We start from the raw sequence: 18642 nt of genomic DNA, 5'->3' as shown, positions 1-18642 counted from the left end.
AAATAAAAATATGTTAAGTGTCAGTACACATATTCAAGGCATAAACTATTACATATTCAAGCCAAAAATCTATTCTGCCCACATTAAAAGAAAGAAAATAAAATTGTTTGGCAGCTTTCTAGTTTTGACCTGACATTTCTTACATGAATATAATTCCCTTGATTTCAAAAGACCTCAGAACGGACCATTGTTTCTGCAAATTCATTAGTTGCCAACTGGAAACATGTCAGCACCTCTGGAACACAAACTTTCCCAACAACTCTAAGAACAGTTTAAGACAGGAGCAAGAGGATAATATGACTCTACTAAAACAGAAATTAGCAATGTGTAGAGAACATAGCTATTAAAATCTGAACGTGGGCAGGAACCCTGAATTACCATCTTCATTTTTACCAGGAATAGCACTGAAACTTTAACAAAGGATCTCAGTTTTACATCTTAGCACGCAAGCTGCAGCATCTTTTACCCGTCTGGGGCACAGGGAAAACATTAACTCAGGGGTGTTGCCTCACCTACTGAATCACTAATATTTCCTGTAGCACTAAATTTGTTCGACTTCTCTCATCCTAGCCAAGCATGACCTTGTTTAGCTTTTGAGGTCACAGCCTGAGGCAGTATGGGGTAAAGAATAATTAAGACAGTCTGGATTGTGATGCAACTACATAATAGTCCATGACAAAACTGCTTAACACCTTAATTTATGTCATTACCAAAGACAGCAGTCTTCCAGTTAAAAGACAAGATAGGTTGGGCAAGTTTTACAGTCCACAGAAGTCTGAGAAAAGTCTGACTAATTTTGATCTGCTGAATAATTAACACATAAGTGAGACAAAAAGCCACCAACAGGGATCTTGATGCATAACAGCTGTTAAGGAGTATACCTACAGGACAATCTATGGCAAAAATATCTAATTCCATGCTCAGTGCAAAGAAACAACTTTTTCTTTGATGCTGTTGAAAAGTAACGATGCAGGCATGTATAAAAGGCCACTGCACCTTCCACCAACATCCACATCTGGGCCTGCTCCCACACGTTTTAGTTTGTTGCCCGTTGCTTTATACTTCTAACCTTGGGAGTCCACAATAAACTGACTCAGTCAAGAATGACAAGAAACTTGATGCTGCACTTTCAAGTTACCGATGCCTGAGAATTTTGATCTTTACTGTTAATTATTATCCAGATGTAGATCAAGCAACTAACCTGAAGCATTAGTACTTGATAGAAGTAATGCATTTCATTTATCAAGGCAATGCTTTTATTTCTTTAGTGCAGCTAATAGGACACAAGTCAAAGCAGACAACTGGTAACACCCATGAGGAACTCCGAGCAGCAGCTGAACATGTACTGGAAACCACTTCCTCAGATAAAGTACAGCCCCGATTCTTCACATTTTAGTCATAAGCAATTCACATCTGTTTCTTTTTGTGTCAATTTTACACTTCAGTTTAAGTATTGCTTTTTTCTCCTTATTTTTAACCCTCCTCCTCCAACCTACATCTTTACAAACAACAGTTACAGCCACAGGTTAATAAGCATACACAGCCAAACACATTTTTGGAAAAAACAAGTTGAAAAGATTAACGTACTTGTAGAAAGCTTTGTCAATGACCCTTCGGCCATGCAGCCTCCTTCCCACAGGCTGCATCTCAACATGACTAAAATCGAAATTAGTATCTCTGTTCTCCAAACACTCAAAACCACCCACAACTGTTTTGTTACAGTTTTCTTCAGAAACTGACCAGGGGTAAATTTTCTCTCCACCTTTATCAGCCTAATGCAGCTGATGACTCTTAAGCCTAGTCAAAAGCTACTAAGATCCATGCAGTATTCTCATTTATATGCTTCTATAAGGCATAATTGGCAAGATATTTTGATGTGAAAAGCACATAACTTCCTTATATGCTGCAGCCTGAGTCCTGCTGTGCCAGAAGGGACTGTTTGCATTACAGCAAGTTAACATTCATGTTCACGGCTAGTTAAGCACCGGGACAGTCATTAACAGATTCGCTCTGCTTTCTGGACAGAACCCTTCTAGCTTATTCCCTAGGGTCATCAGCACGTCTAATTGGGAGTGACAGGGGGCAGGGAAAACCATCAATAGGTCTTCAGAACCACTGCTAAAGTTAACGGTGTTATTAAGAAGGTACATACCCAAGGAATGCTTGGAAGGAATACTTAAATCCAAATAAAACAGTAGGGAGAGTTTGGGTAAATTATGATGATGATGATGATGATAATAATAATGCTTTTACTTAAAACCATACTTAGAGACAACTGTGAAAAAATTTTCTGGTTATCCACCTAGAGTATTCAACTGAATGCACTTATACTCCCATGTACCTGCCCCTAAACCTAGCAAACGGTCTGCATTTTAGCAATGCAGTATTTTAACAATACGCTATCTTGCGGCTTGTCTAGTGTCAAGGAGGATCTGAAGGTAATAGTTAAAGCAACTACAAATACCCTCCTGACACAGCAAGTCTGGGACATCTGACTGCTGTAGCTCTACTCAGTGTGCAAAACAGCACACTGAAGAACCCAAAAAGTAGAGGACATCACACTTAACTAAGCCTCATGGACCAACTTAGCTGCCAGTGGTAAAGGTAAATTTGTGGAAAAGATATTTTTCCAGTGACCAGCATCATCTGCATGCCCGAGATTAGCATAACAGCAGAAGAGCAGCCTTGAGCTCACACCACTTGGTGAAACATGTTTCAAATGCAAGTGAAATCCAACTTTCCATTCCTTCGCAATGTTCTGCTGCAACAACCAGCTCCTGGATTTAACCATCTTCCCCAAGAGATACACAGTGTATGTTTTGTGTGAAGGAAATGGCAATTTCCAACTCTCTTTGTAACCCCAAAGAACAAAATATTTTGAGTGTAGACACAATATTTATTTTTAACTGTATTTGGAAAATATAAGTCAACAATCAACGCTGCCCACAAGTCAGTTAAAGGTCCTTAAAGAAAAGCTGGTATTTTCCCACCTTTCCTCAAATCAGAAGCCAATAGTTTCATGACCTAGTTTCCAATTAAGTACTCTGTAAGAACAAAGACTCTATTGTACCACTGCCCAGCAGGCTAACAACATTTATAGCCTATGTTTGTTTTTACCACCAGTCTCAAGGAACAATTCTGATAACTTGAAGAAAGTGTCACATGACTTATAACAATCAGCAACAGGTCAAAAATAACTTGTGCTCTACGTGACTTGTTTTACTGAGTTTTGCAGATAAACAATGCATTCATGACATCTGGACAACAAAGCTGGAGTAGTCATCAGAGGAGATGGCATCATGTGAAGTGTCCTCTAAAAATTTAAAAACAAAATAAAACAAAGTGTTCTCTTAAACCTCTCATTCTTTACAAGGAGAGAGCTAATGTATAATTCTAGGTAAAAATCCAGCTCTTACGAAGGTCTTTGTTTCACAGCATCCCTTATCCTCATCCAAAATGAGGAACTGTCAACTTTGTATTAGGATTGTCACTGTCAGGATATCACTGCAAAGCTGTCCTTCCTTCTCCCACAGCAGAGAGGACATTGTCTGTGATACAGCCTAAGTCAGGGGAAGAACCACCTCTCACCCCATTCTCTTTCTGTACAGCAGGAAAGAGCCGAGTACCAACACTGAGCTACCACACGCCTCGAGCTGACTTCTACAACTGCATGCTTACGAGGCAGGAAGACAAATTCTTACAAGCTCTCATCATCTACTTTCACAACTCTGACCACAATACTGAAAGTAACACATTACTTAAAACCATAATTCTGGGAAAAAGTACAATTACAACAAAAGAGCGAGAACAGACAGTTGCAGTACAGCTACTAGAAAATCCCAAGGTGGCACAGCAAGTTTGGAATACTTAAACCTGCATAAGTGGCACAATTTAAATCTTTAGAGGGAAATTCTCTCTCTCATTCTCTCTTGAATGTATCACTTTCCTAAGACGACTCCATCTTTTACAAATAAACCACCAGTTCTCCAAGAAATCCTGTCTTCTCTCACATCCCTCTACTGAACTCATAACTTTCATCTCTGGCAGACTTGGAAACTGTCCACAGGGACAGGTCAATGGGTGGCTACTCCCTCTACTCATACCAATTTCAACCTCTTACTAGTATCTTCCAGTGTTTGCCTTCCTTTGCAAACATCAGACTGTTAAACTTGCAGTTCAGTGCATAGTGAAGCAAACAAAAACCATCCAACAAATAACAAACTCCTGGGCCTCTATTTTTTTTTTTTTCTTTTTTTCAAAATCATGTTGGCACTCATTCTGGAATATCTATTTTGTGGTGGGGGAAAAAAAAAAGAGCTAAGAGCTTTCAGACAATACAGTGCAGAGTGTCACAGAACTGCACATAAAGAAAACACGTTAAAGTGGTATTAGACTTACACAGAACAATGGATGATGCTTTTGGTCAATATTAAACAGTTCTAGCAAGAAGTAACCACAAATAAAATCTGCACCAATGTAAAAGAGTGCATCAGCCTGATCAGAGTAACTTTCAGCAGAAAACATCTCAACAGGAACACTGCCGAAACCCAACTGAAAGTATAATGACAGCAGCTGTTCTTTTAAAATAAGCATGCAACATAAGTAGTGATTTAGGGTTTTGTATCCTTGTGTTTTCAAATAAGATGGATAATGGTTCATATTTAAAGAAGTCATAAGAAAAGAGAAATCCTTGCATACACATATTTTCTATTACGTATTTGACAAAAAGAAGCCTGACAAATGTTACTTACATACTTGGCACTTGTTGTCTATACTTAGTTTTCTAAGTACTGGAGAATCTTGAACCACAGCATCCAGTAAATATGATGGTATGAGGGTGGTATGAAAGATTCCTGTCACACAAATAAAGCCTGCGTAATGATGCTAAAACAAAACAAATAATGCCATCCCCACAGAAAACAGAAAAGACCTCACATAACCAGAGAAAGTTGTTAGAAAGCACCTCAAGAGGTCACCAAGTCTATCCCATACTGGGAGACTGAGTTAAACATACTTAGAGGACTTAATCTACCCTTAAAAACCAACTAGTGAGAGACTTTTAGTAAGTCATCCTAGACAACCTACAATGCTGATCAGCTACTCCTAGGGAGTTAGAAAAATCGTCCCTTATCTCTAATCTGGCAGCCTTCACTTAGAAAAATAGTTGATTACTTCTTATGCGCTCAGTAGACATGGAAAACAGGCGGTAAGAGCCCTCAATATAAAAAAACATGTTCACACTGGAAAATGTGTGCCCTTCATCTTTTTCCCCAGCCTGAAAAAAAAAAAAAAATAGTTACTCTAATATTACTTTCCTCACAGGCCCTGATGCCCAAACCTTTTATTCCTGTTGCTGTCCTCTGGACTCTGTCCAACTGTAACATACAGCATTGCCAGGAACTGGGCAGAGCTTTCAGGCTAAGACTTCACAAATCCTAAGCAGAAATTAATAGTTGCCTATCACATCATTCTGTTACGCTAGGTGTATATAGATCTATCTATCTAGAGAGATATCTCCTTCATGTGTGTATATAGGTATGTACATTTTAAACAAACCAACAGATTATTGGCTTATTCCTCTCATAGCCTATAACGATCCCTAAATCTTCAGCAGAACTGTTACTAGCCAGGTCCCATTTTTAGTGGTACGTTTCATTTCTCCTCACATTTAATAATTCTCATTTGTCTTTTTTAATCAATTATGAACACTTTCCTAACGTGTTAAAAACAATTATGAACTCCAATTTTGCCCTCCATAATGCTTTCAGATCTTATGAGTTTGGCATTATATTTCCTTTATTAAAGTGCCCATCCTCCAAAAAAAGATGATTGAAAATGAACCCAAAGTAGACCACTGTGATACTTGAAGTGCTCTCCTACAGCAGCTACAGTATTTTTTCCAACTATTTCAGCATCCATCTACTTTTTCACCTAGATCATACTAAATTTGCTAATGAGAATATAAAGCAGAACAGCATAAATATTTTATTAAACTCAGAGTCTAATGCCTCTACTTCTTCCACTTCTTCCTTTCGTATTCGACTGTGTAGAGGACCATGAAGTGAGATTGTAAGAACAGCAGAAAAATAGGTGGAAATAATTCAGATTCTTGGTGAAGTAAGAACAGTCCTGGTCGAGTCAAACTTCTGTTACTCCCTCCTTCTGTAAAGTACTTTGTAAAACTTAAAGAAGAGAAAAAAAAACCTCCAGTAAAGACTACATGGTCTATTAAAGTTATGTGGCTACAGAATTCTCCTCTTCTCCTCAGACAGCTGAAATGGAAAGACAGGATGAATAATTCCTTAAGCTCAAAACTGTGAAGCTTTGTACATACATGAAAGTGTACTGCTTTACCACAGCTACCATCTTACCTGGCAACTTTATCCTTACCATCAAAGAGAATATGACTATTATTTCACACCTAACTCAAGAACAGAGAATTGACATTTTAAAAATGTCTTTAAATTGGAAGGTAAAATAAAAGACAGCATTACCAGTTCCTAAGGAACTCTCTACAGAAGAATTTCTAGGTGCTGTAGCTCCCAATACAAGTGGCGATTCAGAGAAAGTTCTCTATTTTATGTACAGATTTTTTTTATTAAGGGAGAAAGTGTCTTGGTGAAAAGATACATCTAGTTCCCTAATTCCCAGTTCTTCCCTATGCTGACAATGGCCTAAGCTGGGAGAACACAGCACCATCTGGAAAGACTTCTGGAGATGGAAAAGAAATAAAGAAATACTCCCTCAAAACAATACAAAGTTCCAAACTCTGTCTTTTCTATGAAACTGGACCAGGATAAGCACAAATAATTTCTTCTCAGCACTTACTGATTTTGTGCTTATAATCTAGAGGGATTTTATTCCCCACTTTTGTGCCATAAAACTCAAGTAAATACACTTGTTAATTCCTTGAGGGACACAAGGGATTTTTCTTTTGTACTTCCTTTGAGCTCCCACAGCACTGAGTGGGAAAGGGAGGATATATAAATGAGGAATAAAAACAAACCTGAAACTTATTTTAGTTAAGGAACTTATGGAATAATTAGAGAAGATATGTGTGGATAGTATTTAATCTCCTAAGCCAGAAGTTAAGACAGACAGAATCCTACTACATAACTTCTTTTTAGCTCCCTTCATCTTGGTAATTGGGAAAATGAGATCTTCAGTATCAATCGCTGAAAAGTAACACAGTACAGCATGAAGAGAAATTGAACAAGACATTTTCTCATTCATACATAAAGCCTTTATCAACTGCACAACTTCAGGTGTCTAATACTAATGTAAAAGTAACACGATGATGATTATAAACGACAGTTGCACATTTTTAGAAACTGATGCATAACCATTAAAAGACAGAAAAAGAGCCCCATGCTAAAATATCTTGCAAAAAAGAAGACAAAAGTACAGGTAGGAAAGACCTGGGGAAAGATTGATTTTACCTCTTAATACAAAAATAAGAACAGCTGTTATTAGAAGAACAGCTTTTTAAGAGGGATGTTTTAGACTGATGCAAGCACCCCACAAAAGGAGGAGAAAAGACCTTCTTAGCTCCTGTGTTTGCAGGTGGATGTTACCCCCCCCCATCCCATCATCCATAGGGACCTGCTGTCAAGGCAAATGAGACTGCTGAAGACTTCTTCATCCAGACTCCTAGAGTCTTTGCACTTTCAAATTGACAAGCACACAAAACAAGAACAGTTTGTGAAGTGACTTGTAAGTTATGAATTCACTCTTTAACATACTACTTTAGTAACTGCATTGCAGACGTGACCACCCCACACCCCCCAGCACAAATCCATACCACAAGTTTCTCAACAGAACAGAAGCAGCCAAAGACAGACGAGTGTGACTATAAACTTATGTTGGGAGTTTCATTTTGCAGTTGTAAAGGCATGCCTCTTTTCATGTCAGACAGGCTCCACCCACACCTTAAGTCCAGATGATTTTAAAATTTTGCTTGCTACATTTGAGAAGTATATTTTCAATCAGTGACCAAACCCTCCACTTATAAACAAGACTTTCCCCAGAAGAATACCATTAATTTCCATAGAGTCTTTCCCAAGGGAGGGGGGCAGGCGAGAGAACCCAAGGGAACACACTTTCTCTCTCTCTCTCTCATCCACGTGTGGTGACCCCCTTCCAAAATCTGAATCAAGTGCAACAAAGGAAGGATTTCCCTCTCTCTTATGTCTACCCATCCTCAGATCTCTGGCAAGCAAAAATAAGAGCAATGGCCCCTTCTAGCCGCACTGGCAGGGTAACACCAGTAGTATGGGAAGAAACTAGCCCTATCGGCATTTCCAAAGCTTCTCTGCACAAGCGGGGCTCTTGCCATTTTGAAGAAATCTGGTGGAGCTGTATGGAGGACAACAAAGTTGTCTGAATATGCAGTTAAGCCAGACCGGACACATTTTGGAGGCCAATCAACTACCTTATTCAGAAAGCAAGTAGCCAGAAGGCATGGTCAACAGTTTGGGGCACAAACATATTTTATTTACACACAGCAGGCAAGTTTAACCTGTCAAGCAAGTTTAGTTCTTGTATTATCAGATGATGACAAATAACTCACTGCAGGTCAGCTTGGAGGTCTGAAAACTTTATGCAAATGAAATGTCTTAAAACTCTTACTTAGAGATATTACATATTCCCATTGCTTTTTTTCTTCTTACTCACCTATCACAGTTCCATGAGGAAGAATTCTTCTCTCTCATTCCTAGTCTCCCCTGTACTATACTTTTTTTTTTTCTTTCTTCCTTAATTTTTCTGCTCCTCCAGCTTTCTCTTATTGCCTGGAACAATATTTTCCTCCAACACCTGCAAAAGGTCTTTCCACTCATTATTTCACAACGGAAGTTGGGAAAGATAGACAGGATAATGGTGTTCTACTGCCAGAAGTAGGCTCTTCTGGAGTAACTGAGTAATTTGGCAAGATAACTACAAATTTTTAAGTACAGGGAACAAGTCTGTCTACACCCCCCTCCTCTTCTTCACACTGTCAGTAAAGTCACTACTTTTAAAAATACACTAGGGTTAAAGAAAAAGTTTCCATTAGAAATCACATCATTTAAAAGGAAGTATAAGAAGACCTGCCCCAAGATCAGAAGAAAGAACAAAGTCCTACTTTTTGAAAATGCAGAGACATAAATATCTTGAAAACTTGTACTGTACAATGAACAAATCTGATTAAAATCACATGAAGCATGATACTAAGAGAGGAAAGGGTGGCTACCCCATGCTGAGAGGATATTTAATGATAGCTAAAAGGGAAGAGGTATGATGTGAAAATGGCTGAATAATGATTGACAAGGGTGACTAAACTGAACACGTGAAACAGAGCATCTTGTTGGACGCAGAGAAGTCTTCTGAGCAAACTGGCCAAAATGCATACGAGGTCTTGCGAAAAAAAGGAATGGGAGAGACAAAGTAAACACTGCACTTGAAACGCAGCAGACAGAAGGAACAAAGGAGCAAGCCCCAGGAGAAGGCAGCATCTTCGAAGACAGCACAGATAATGATGCTGCTTGAAAGCATGCAGAAGACAAAGTCTCTCAGAGAATCTGAAAACTATTACTCTACTACACAAACAAGGCGATAATGGAGACCTGAGAAAGCACAGCATTTACAGACAACTGGTCTGTCATCTACAAAGTTTTTACCAAAGTAGTGAGGGTAAAAAAAAGTAAGTCCTCACTAAGGCAAAACTTTGTAAAGTCTGATTTAGTTGAAATACTTACCAATAACCTACTTGTTCCTGCAGAAATAGAGGTAGCAATGACAAAGAAAAAAGGGGAAAACCAATCAATGACAAAAAAGTCAGAATGCAAAATTATTAAAGATTACAACTGGGAAGAATATATGTAAATAATAAGGTAAATTATGTGGGATGTTCCCAGGTGTTTAAATATTCATTCTAAACATAATAATGTTTCATTTTTTGACAGCAACCTGAAATTACATATAAAATGTAGTTGTAATTACGTTTATCATTCAGTACAACGGAGAAGTTATACCTAGTAAAAGTACAGTTTCAAGAAAGGACAAATATTTCAAAGCATACTTGTTTTCTCGTGCTTTTCATCTCATTTTTAAATCACACATGCAAGAGTTTTTATTACCTAGGCACAACAGCAGACTTTCCTGAATTATTATACTCTGTATTTTCCCTCTTTAGCTCTCAAAATAGCAGTCCTCCACAGAAGGTACCAATTCATTAATTCTGCAGGGAAACATCTAACCTATGGACTAATCTACTTTCATTCACTTGAAGCTAGTGAGACTAGAGTATGGTTGGTTGGGTTTGGTTTTATTTTTTTTGCCAGAGTAAAGGTGTGATTTATGAATAAGGACCAAGCCTAGTAGAAAAGTCCAGGCTGAAAAATAGCATTTACCCTCAGCACAAGGGAGTAACTTTTTAAAAGTACCGGTATCCCTGTTTCTCATAAAGCGGCCTTTTGTTTTTAAATGGAAAATTCAACTTGGAGAAGTTTACTCTGCATTGACCACTCCATTCTTCCAATGTGGAAAATATTTACCTTAGTGTATGTACTAATGCAGAAACTAGGATGTAGAAGCCAGACTTTTAACAGAATAACTAAAGAGAATCTTACAAAATAGAGAGAAGACCAAGGGTTACAAAACATATAATTTCAGAAAGGTGTACACTGAAATTGGATAACTAAATCCTTCAGTATTAACAGAACATGTTTAAAATGATGTGCAAATTTTGATAAAATGTGAGAGCAGTTTTTAAAGTTTGAATGAGGCACATCTATGTGTTATACTAACTAGTTTCGTAAACCCTCCTATTTCTAAGACAAAACCTTTTAATAACATTTGGGGATGTATCAGTGAAGAAAGCATGCAAAATGCATAATAAGAGGAATAGTAAAGAAGATGCATAATTGGTTCAGAAAAAGACAGAACTGAACCCATGAACCCCCAAACAAGTTTTCTTAACTATTGTCAGTAAAAAGCTGAAGAAAATCAACCTATTGACTTACATGCTTTAAACGTATCAGTCATGACAGATTTGTCTATATTTACAGCCTTTTACCTCTATTCAGAGAATACCTAGCACCCATACCATATTCTGCAAAATATTAAAAAACATCCATAAATCACAAGCCAACCAAAATTTCACAACATGCCACATCATTCCTACCACAGCAACTAAGTCGGCAATGTAATTCTTGCTTTTTCACAGTTAAGATGCCACTGTTTGAACGCATTGTTAAGAAATATTTTGTGTACCGCATTTTAAATGACCTTTGTAGAGAATGCCACTGAACATTTTCCATTTTTCACTGTTTACAACTGCATTGGTCTATCAAATTGTTGAGAAATTTGGTTAGTTACCTGTTTTAAACATCTACATTTAGAATCTTGTTTACATTATCCAGATCATGCTATAAGATGTACATATGCATGCACACAGAGCATAGACTGTAAATAAGTTATAACAGGGATGTGCAGTTGGAACAAATTAGTTAAAATTATATTTTGACTTTTCAGCAGTTTAAAAAAATAACATGGTAACTCAAACGCTTTTACTTATCCAGTTATGGCTATTATGTAAAGTAGTATATACTTTCATTGTTTTAATCATCCATAATGCTACTAAGGTAAAAGAACCTGCAACTATTTAAGTAGTATGTTTTGTTCTTCACTGTTCAAAGAAAATCATGACCTGTCATTAGATATATATATAAGCATTACAAATGAAAAAAGCAGACACCGTCTTGCGTCTGTTTGAATACCGAGATAACATGAAACTGCAATATGCTAATAAGTTATATTTTAATAAAAAAGGGGTGATAGTGTGTTTTTTTAGCATGACACTACAATACATTAATAAATTATATTTTAATAAGAAAGGGGTGTTGGGTTTTGTTTGTTTTTTAAACAACTGACTAAAAAGCGATCATGGTTAGTACTCCTATTTCGGGAATGCTAAGATCAGGGTCATAGCATGCCAAGTGCTGCCATTACGTTTGTTCGCATGTATGTATCAGTCCCTCCTCCCAAGGACTTGCACTCTAAAACAGACAAGAAAAAGCAATTGGCTACAACAGCAACGTCTCCATTATATACTTTAGAAAGGCAGTAAGAAATTTGCCCTAGTTTACACAGAAAATCAAACCACGCTCCTAAGTCTCTAGGTGTCACCTTATATAAAAATGCCTGTTTGCCCACAACATGGAGACAAGGGTCACAGAAAAAGGAAACCATGACTTAAATTTGCTCTGCCTTTCCATGTAGCACTGCCTTCTTAACCACGGCTTTACCTAATGAGCTAGCATGGCTTTATGACAGATCCCTAAAACCAGTGACTGAGTAGTTAAAATATAAACAATAAAACGCTTAAACATAAAAAAATTAATAATCTGGTTTTGAAAGAAGAGGAGAGCTCTTCAGAACAGTTCTTGAGGGCTACGCAAAGAATGCCAGAGTTTGAGCCTGCACTCTTCAGCTCATTCATCCCTTCGCCTTCCTCCTGTCTCTTGGCTGCACTAGTCCCTTTGTTCCCACTGTCCCGTCCTGCCTGTGGTGACAGCTGGTGGGGACCAGCTCAAGCCAGCAAGATGCTGAGCTTTTCCCGTGGTGCACCAGAGCAGCCTGTTGCACCTTGCTGTATTAGCCAGCCTGCCAGCAGCATATAAAACAATTTGGAGACTGGTAGGATCAAACCAGCAGCTAGAGGGCAAAGACTAGTAAGGTGCATTTAAGTAAACCTTTCCATGATATAAACAAAAAAGCCCCAAATCCCACACTAAAAAACTGTGGCCTTCTACAACAAGAGACAAGCTAATGAAGGATGCACCCCAAATGTGTACTACATACATACTTCAGCAGCAAACAATTTATTTAAAGAAAAAAACAACTTGAAATGATGCACATTAAATAACCTAACACCTAGCCCTTCTCAAACAACTAGGATTTAATTCTCTTCATTTCCCACTTTCTTAAAGTGCAAGGCACTCACTAAAAATAAATTTATGAATCTCACATCACTTAGAGATCTAAAGTCCTGAGGTAAGACTACTCAGGACTACTACTATTTGAATGCCAAAATGATTAGAGCCTAGATTTATATCTATTTTCCCACTGTAGCCTTTCATTCTAGGTTGAAAAAAAATCACTTCCCAAAGCCTTCTGTGAAAGAAACAATAGTTCTTGAAAGGCATTTTCAGTTAAACTATTCTCCAAGCAAGAAAGATTTTATACTGCTAAGTATTTGTGTACTGAATTGTCACACTGTGACTTTTCACAGACTAGGTTTTAAGAACTGCAAAGAATTATCAACATTTACAGGCATTTTTGTTTCAAATTACATCTCCTCCTTTATCTATGAGGAGTGTTAGTCCCTCAAAAAGACTTCTATTTCAGTAGTACCTTCAATGTCTTACAAAACAAAAATCCCCACAATGCTCTTGAAGGATAACTCACACTCAAACCTTGTTACCAGTTTTCTAGGTGGCTTGCTTATTCTGAATTTCAGAAAAGGTCAAAGTAGCTGTTTCTCACATGGGCATCAGCTTAAATTCACTCCTTTCATTGTAGCAGAAACCCTCAGCAGAAGCCCTCAGAAGACAAGCCCATCGCACATGAGTGTAGTAACAGCAGCTGTGATATATTTCACAGTATGGCCACCAACAAATTACTGAGATTAAGCCAGGCATAAATCATCACCTCTGGTGAAAAGACAGATTTATTCCAGTTCTTCCACACTGAACTCTACCTGTATTAAAAGACTACTGAGAAGTAAGCCACAGGCACATAAAGGACAGCCTCTGCTTCCAAGCTTTGTTGCTTCATCAAGCAACTTTTTTAAGTACAATACTCAGGAACACCTTATAAAAGCTCCCAAAGGAAGCCTGACATTCCTGTCAGTCATCACAAAAGCACATTTTTCCTCTTTCCAGCAGAGGTCTTGCCACACTTGTCCTTTACAGCAGTTGTATCAAATCAGAAATCGTAAACTGGGAGATGTGCCTATAAAAGAAACCTACTTTTACTGTTTTTCCATTGAGAAGAAGCAATATTTGATATCATTCCTGGCTTTGTACAGTCAAAATTCAAACATCTAAACTTATCTCTTTGCTTTCCAGAGCTGTGTAGACATTGTACCACTCATTCTATTAATCCTATAACCTACAACAGCAGTTTCTGGCTTGGAAGACCTCTCCGCAGGGCAACAGGCAGGCTACAGAAGACTTAACAGCTGCCTGATCTTTCAGGGAGATCCTCCAGCTGTAGGTTGAAAAATGAGTGAACACTGAAGTTGTTCTATAAACGGAAGACTTAAGCCTGACACCCTGTCTGTCTGGTACTTCCCGCAGAACGCCGTGAGCCAGACTGAAATTCTGCTCTTGGTGTAATACAGACCTTCGCTAAAACTATCAAAACCATCCAGAAGCTGGCCTAAAAGGAAAAGTACAATGCCATTGGAAGGGTTATGTTATACACATGGGAATACAAATATTTCACACATGAGAATATGTTATTGGGTAGAAGTCAGCCTAAACACAAACCTGCCTTTCTTCACTATTGTGTAGGTAGTACAATTTTTATTGACAGACATTCAAAACAAAATTGAAAATTAAGCTCTTAGTTAAGGAAGGGAGTTCACAGCACTTAACAGCTCTGCAACGACTTCCAGAAAGAAAAATGAAAACCACTTTGACTCATTCACCACATTTCTACCTACAACAAAATTCACACAAACTGCACTAGAACTTGAGACAGGCTAATCCTGTTACACTGTCACCTAGTTACTCTGGAACCATACAGTGACAGCTTCAAGAGGAAAAAAGTTCATTTAGGCTCTAAAAAAAAAAAAATAAATCAATGTTTCAGATGCATTTACATCAATTCAACATGTTAATGTTATTCAAGCTACAACATAGGTGGAATTATAAATCCTGCAGTATGTTATTGTTGCTCTTAACCCAGCCTGGTGTCTCACAAAGTTGAGGGGTAGTACCATTCAGCAAAATAAAACAGCAAGCCTTCTGGAATAAATTCAAAGTACTAAAAGAACAATACAGTCTTCTAATCTATTAATATTCTGGCAAGAACATACATACACAAATCTGAGTCTTTAAAACCTATTTAGACCAAAATTCTAATTTCAAATGTACCAAAAAAAGAAAAGCTTTGTAGCTGTCCATATTAACAGACAACTGACTACTAGACGAGCAATTTATAACAGATACAGGGACAACTCCTACCGCCCCAGTTATGACAACTTTTATCAACTCCTATTCCCTCAGAGACAGAAAGAAATTGAAAATGATGCTAGGAAAAAAAAAAAAAAAAAAGACCAACCCACCACTATCAGCTTTTGTCTCGCACTGGCTAATCTGTTAAAGTAGGTTTTAGATTTATTTAAATGTAAATTTAAATAAATCTAACCCCCAACCATGTGTCCCCCCATCCAAGCAAATATGAGTAGTGTTTCATTTACTATCCTATCTCCGTTGTTTCTGTACTCAGGGAACAAACAGTTCTTATACCAAACCTATGAAATCAGAATGCCAGGGGAATAACTTCTAGAATGCGACTTCAGTAAAAACCTTTGACCTATAAATAAAATCACGTTATATATCATCTCTCCAATGAAGCAAGTTTAAGGGGAGAAAAAAATACATTGAAAAGTGCAATGCAACCCTGGAAATTACCCAATAGCTTGCCACAGTTCCCAGATATACGGCAGAGGTCCAACCCAAACAAAGCAAAGTTACCCGTAAGTTAGGGACAACCAATTTTGAAACACAGCTTTTCCAGGACATTAAGGAAACTCTAATGTTAATTTTGTTTGATGATGGTATTTCCATTTTTCATTTAGAAATTGAAACGCATGTACTCTAACACTTGAAAATCAAAACACGTTTATTTTGTTTCCCTCTTGAAATTCACTTTATTTCTTCCAGTAGGGAAGGAGTGTAAGATATGCATGTGGCCTCCTTTTATATTTGCTTTGTAGCAAACTGAATAAAGCTGCTGATGTTCTTACAGAACCTAGCATAATGGTATGGTAGTATACTGAAAGGTCTTCAGTACAAAATGGAAATAAAATTTACTTAGGATTCCCACCCCTAAGGAAAATCCTGCAAGACATTTGTAAAAAGATAACAGTTAAGTAGGAAAAAAAGCACATACTATCTTAAATAAACTTCACTTAATGATAGGGAAAAAAATATTCAAACCACATAGCTCTCTGCAGCAGGGTCATAAAAAGAAAGGAAAAAGGTCACTGAAGTATTTACAAACCCTGTTTTCACACATGAATCAAAGTATTACTGTGTTTTCCATCTTGGCTTTGAAAGCCAGTAAGTGAAATTAATTATTTACATGTTTTGTTCTTTTTCCTCCACACAAAAGATGGATCTTATCTTGTTACCTCAGCATTACTAGATGCATAACTATCCCTTTCCAAAAGTAAATATTTGAGAATACTGCTTTCTAGATTTTAACCTCTTGTCAAGAAAGACTAACGTTATTTCAAAAAGCTAATCTTTCAGTGAGCCTCCTACTGCTCAAGGCATCTTTAATACTAATTTAAAACATATCAGAAGTTTCTCCAGGTTTTTAATCACTTAAGGTCAAATATTTTAATAATTTCATTTTAAAAAGTGGTGTCACATAGTGTCAAAGAAAACTGAACAGGCAGCGTGACAACAGAAAGGATCTGTATAACCTCCATTTTCTTTTTCTACTTCCACTTACTGGAAGGAACCAAGCAGGGAAGTTCAGTTGAAACTACAAGACTAACAAAAGTTTTAGCAGAAAATGAGAACTAGCTCCAGAAAGTCCTTAAACAACATGAAAGAACAAATAACAGAGATGAAACTAAGAACAAGGAAGCTAGCTTACCACGTTTGGGAAAGCTGTGACAAGAAATCTATTTCTTGGATAAAAGTGAACAAATAGATGAAGATTGAGCTTCTGAAACCCAAGTCAGATTGGGGGGGGGGGGGGGGGGGGGGGCGATAAGACACGACAACAAACACACACAAAAAAAGCCCCAGATAACCAAACCAAAGAAACCCAACAGGAACACATAGGAATGGTAGGTATATGAGTCAGATTTAGAAAGAGTTACAAAAAGCCTTCGAGGGGAAATCCATCTGGTCTACTCTCAAGGCTGTCAAGCTGCTTTCTGTACCGCTGGGAACCCGGACAAGTGAAAGTCTCTCACAAACTCTTGATCTTTTAAATACAATTCAGCAGCCCAGCCAGAAAGCTTCGGGCCACCGCGAAAGGCACTATTCTTGCAAGGTACCCTGCTTCACCTGCCGGCTCGGGACGGCGGCGGGCGGGGCAGCGGGGGCAGCGGCCGCGGAGGAGGCCTCCCGTGAGCTGTCCAGGGCGCGGGTGCTGAACAGCTCCCGCCTGGCGCGGCTGGCCCGGCGCTTCGGGTTTTCCTCCGTTGGGCTTCTACAGAGTGTGCACTGAACACTGAACAACTCGTCCTCGATTATTCGTCTTTTGTTAATCCTGTTATTAAGTGCAGTTAGCTAAATACCACAACGACACAAGTAGATCTATTAATAAATGAAGTCTGTCTTCTGCAGCCAGGCCAGAATCGAGACCTTTTAATGTTTTTTTTAATGGTCTGAAAGCAAGATTCATAGCTTAAAGACACAAAGATACTAATTTCAGTTTGTGCAAAGGATGATGAGGAATATGCAAATATAAAAAAAAAAAAAACCAAACCCAAACACCGCAACCAAAAAACCACACAAACCTGAAATGCTCCTCTATTTATACAGCACTAGTGCCAATTTGTATACACAGTCACAAATGTACTTTTGTCTGTGTTATAGAAAGGTTGTTCACAGCCCAGTAAGGTGCTTTGAGTTTTAAAGAATAATTGCAGCTGGCTTGCTTGTTTATAAAGGAAGAAGTTGCTTCAAGTTTACTAGCTAACACAAATGGTAGTAACAGAGAACTCTCTACATAAGTCTGCTTTTAATTAATTGTTTTATCAATCTATCCTTGAATCTGGCTAGGCAGTCACTGACAGGAACAGCAACTTACACTTAAGACAGTTACTTTATTGTTAAATGTTGTCTGCTTCATTACCACTCTAGCCCTTTTTTTTTTTTGTCAGGCACATCTAGTGAATCAGAGCCTTCTACAAGCCTAATTCGAAGTAAGCAAATATAAAAACTGAGATATACTAAACTGTAATAGTGCAATAAATGCTCTTTCAGTTACATTTCCATGTTGAAATCATATCTAATAGCTAGAAAGAGTCAAGTACAATTAAAAAGGAAACAAGAGCCCTTCACATTTGTAATGAAGAAAGAACTACTGTTAAGAAAAATGCATCAATCACAAATTTCTGCATTCAAATTTGGAAATCAATTGTGAAATTAAGTAATTTGCTTATAAGGAACATTTCCAATGGCAAAATTAGTTGTCAAAATAAAATACCCAAGGAAATAGATGATTTTCCATTAAGAAATTAATAAAGAATAGATAAACATCATCTGCTTGGAACAGGCTAAACCCAGCTGACCCCACATTCCATGCTGGGAAGGAACTGTTAACCTCAAGGTCCCTTCAAGTGCTATGATCATGAGCAAAGAGATTTTCACCCACACATCACTCATTAGAAATAAACGTGTTCTTGTA

General features: G+C 37.8%; 1 protein-coding gene across 2 annotated transcripts in view; it reads right to left on the bottom strand.

The window, feature by feature from the left end:
• Positions 1-18642, bottom strand: part of ZNRF2 (zinc and ring finger 2) — a 60235-nt gene that overhangs the window by 27267 nt on the left and 14326 nt on the right. The gene's annotated exons all lie outside the window — the stretch shown is intronic.

Source organism: Falco naumanni, chromosome 4, assembly GCF_017639655.2.
Source record: "Falco naumanni isolate bFalNau1 chromosome 4, bFalNau1.pat, whole genome shotgun sequence".
NCBI lineage: Eukaryota > Metazoa > Chordata > Aves > Falconiformes > Falconidae > Falco > Falco naumanni.
The sequence above is the reverse complement of the archived record's forward strand: the minus strand, read 5'-3'. Positions and strand labels throughout refer to the sequence as shown.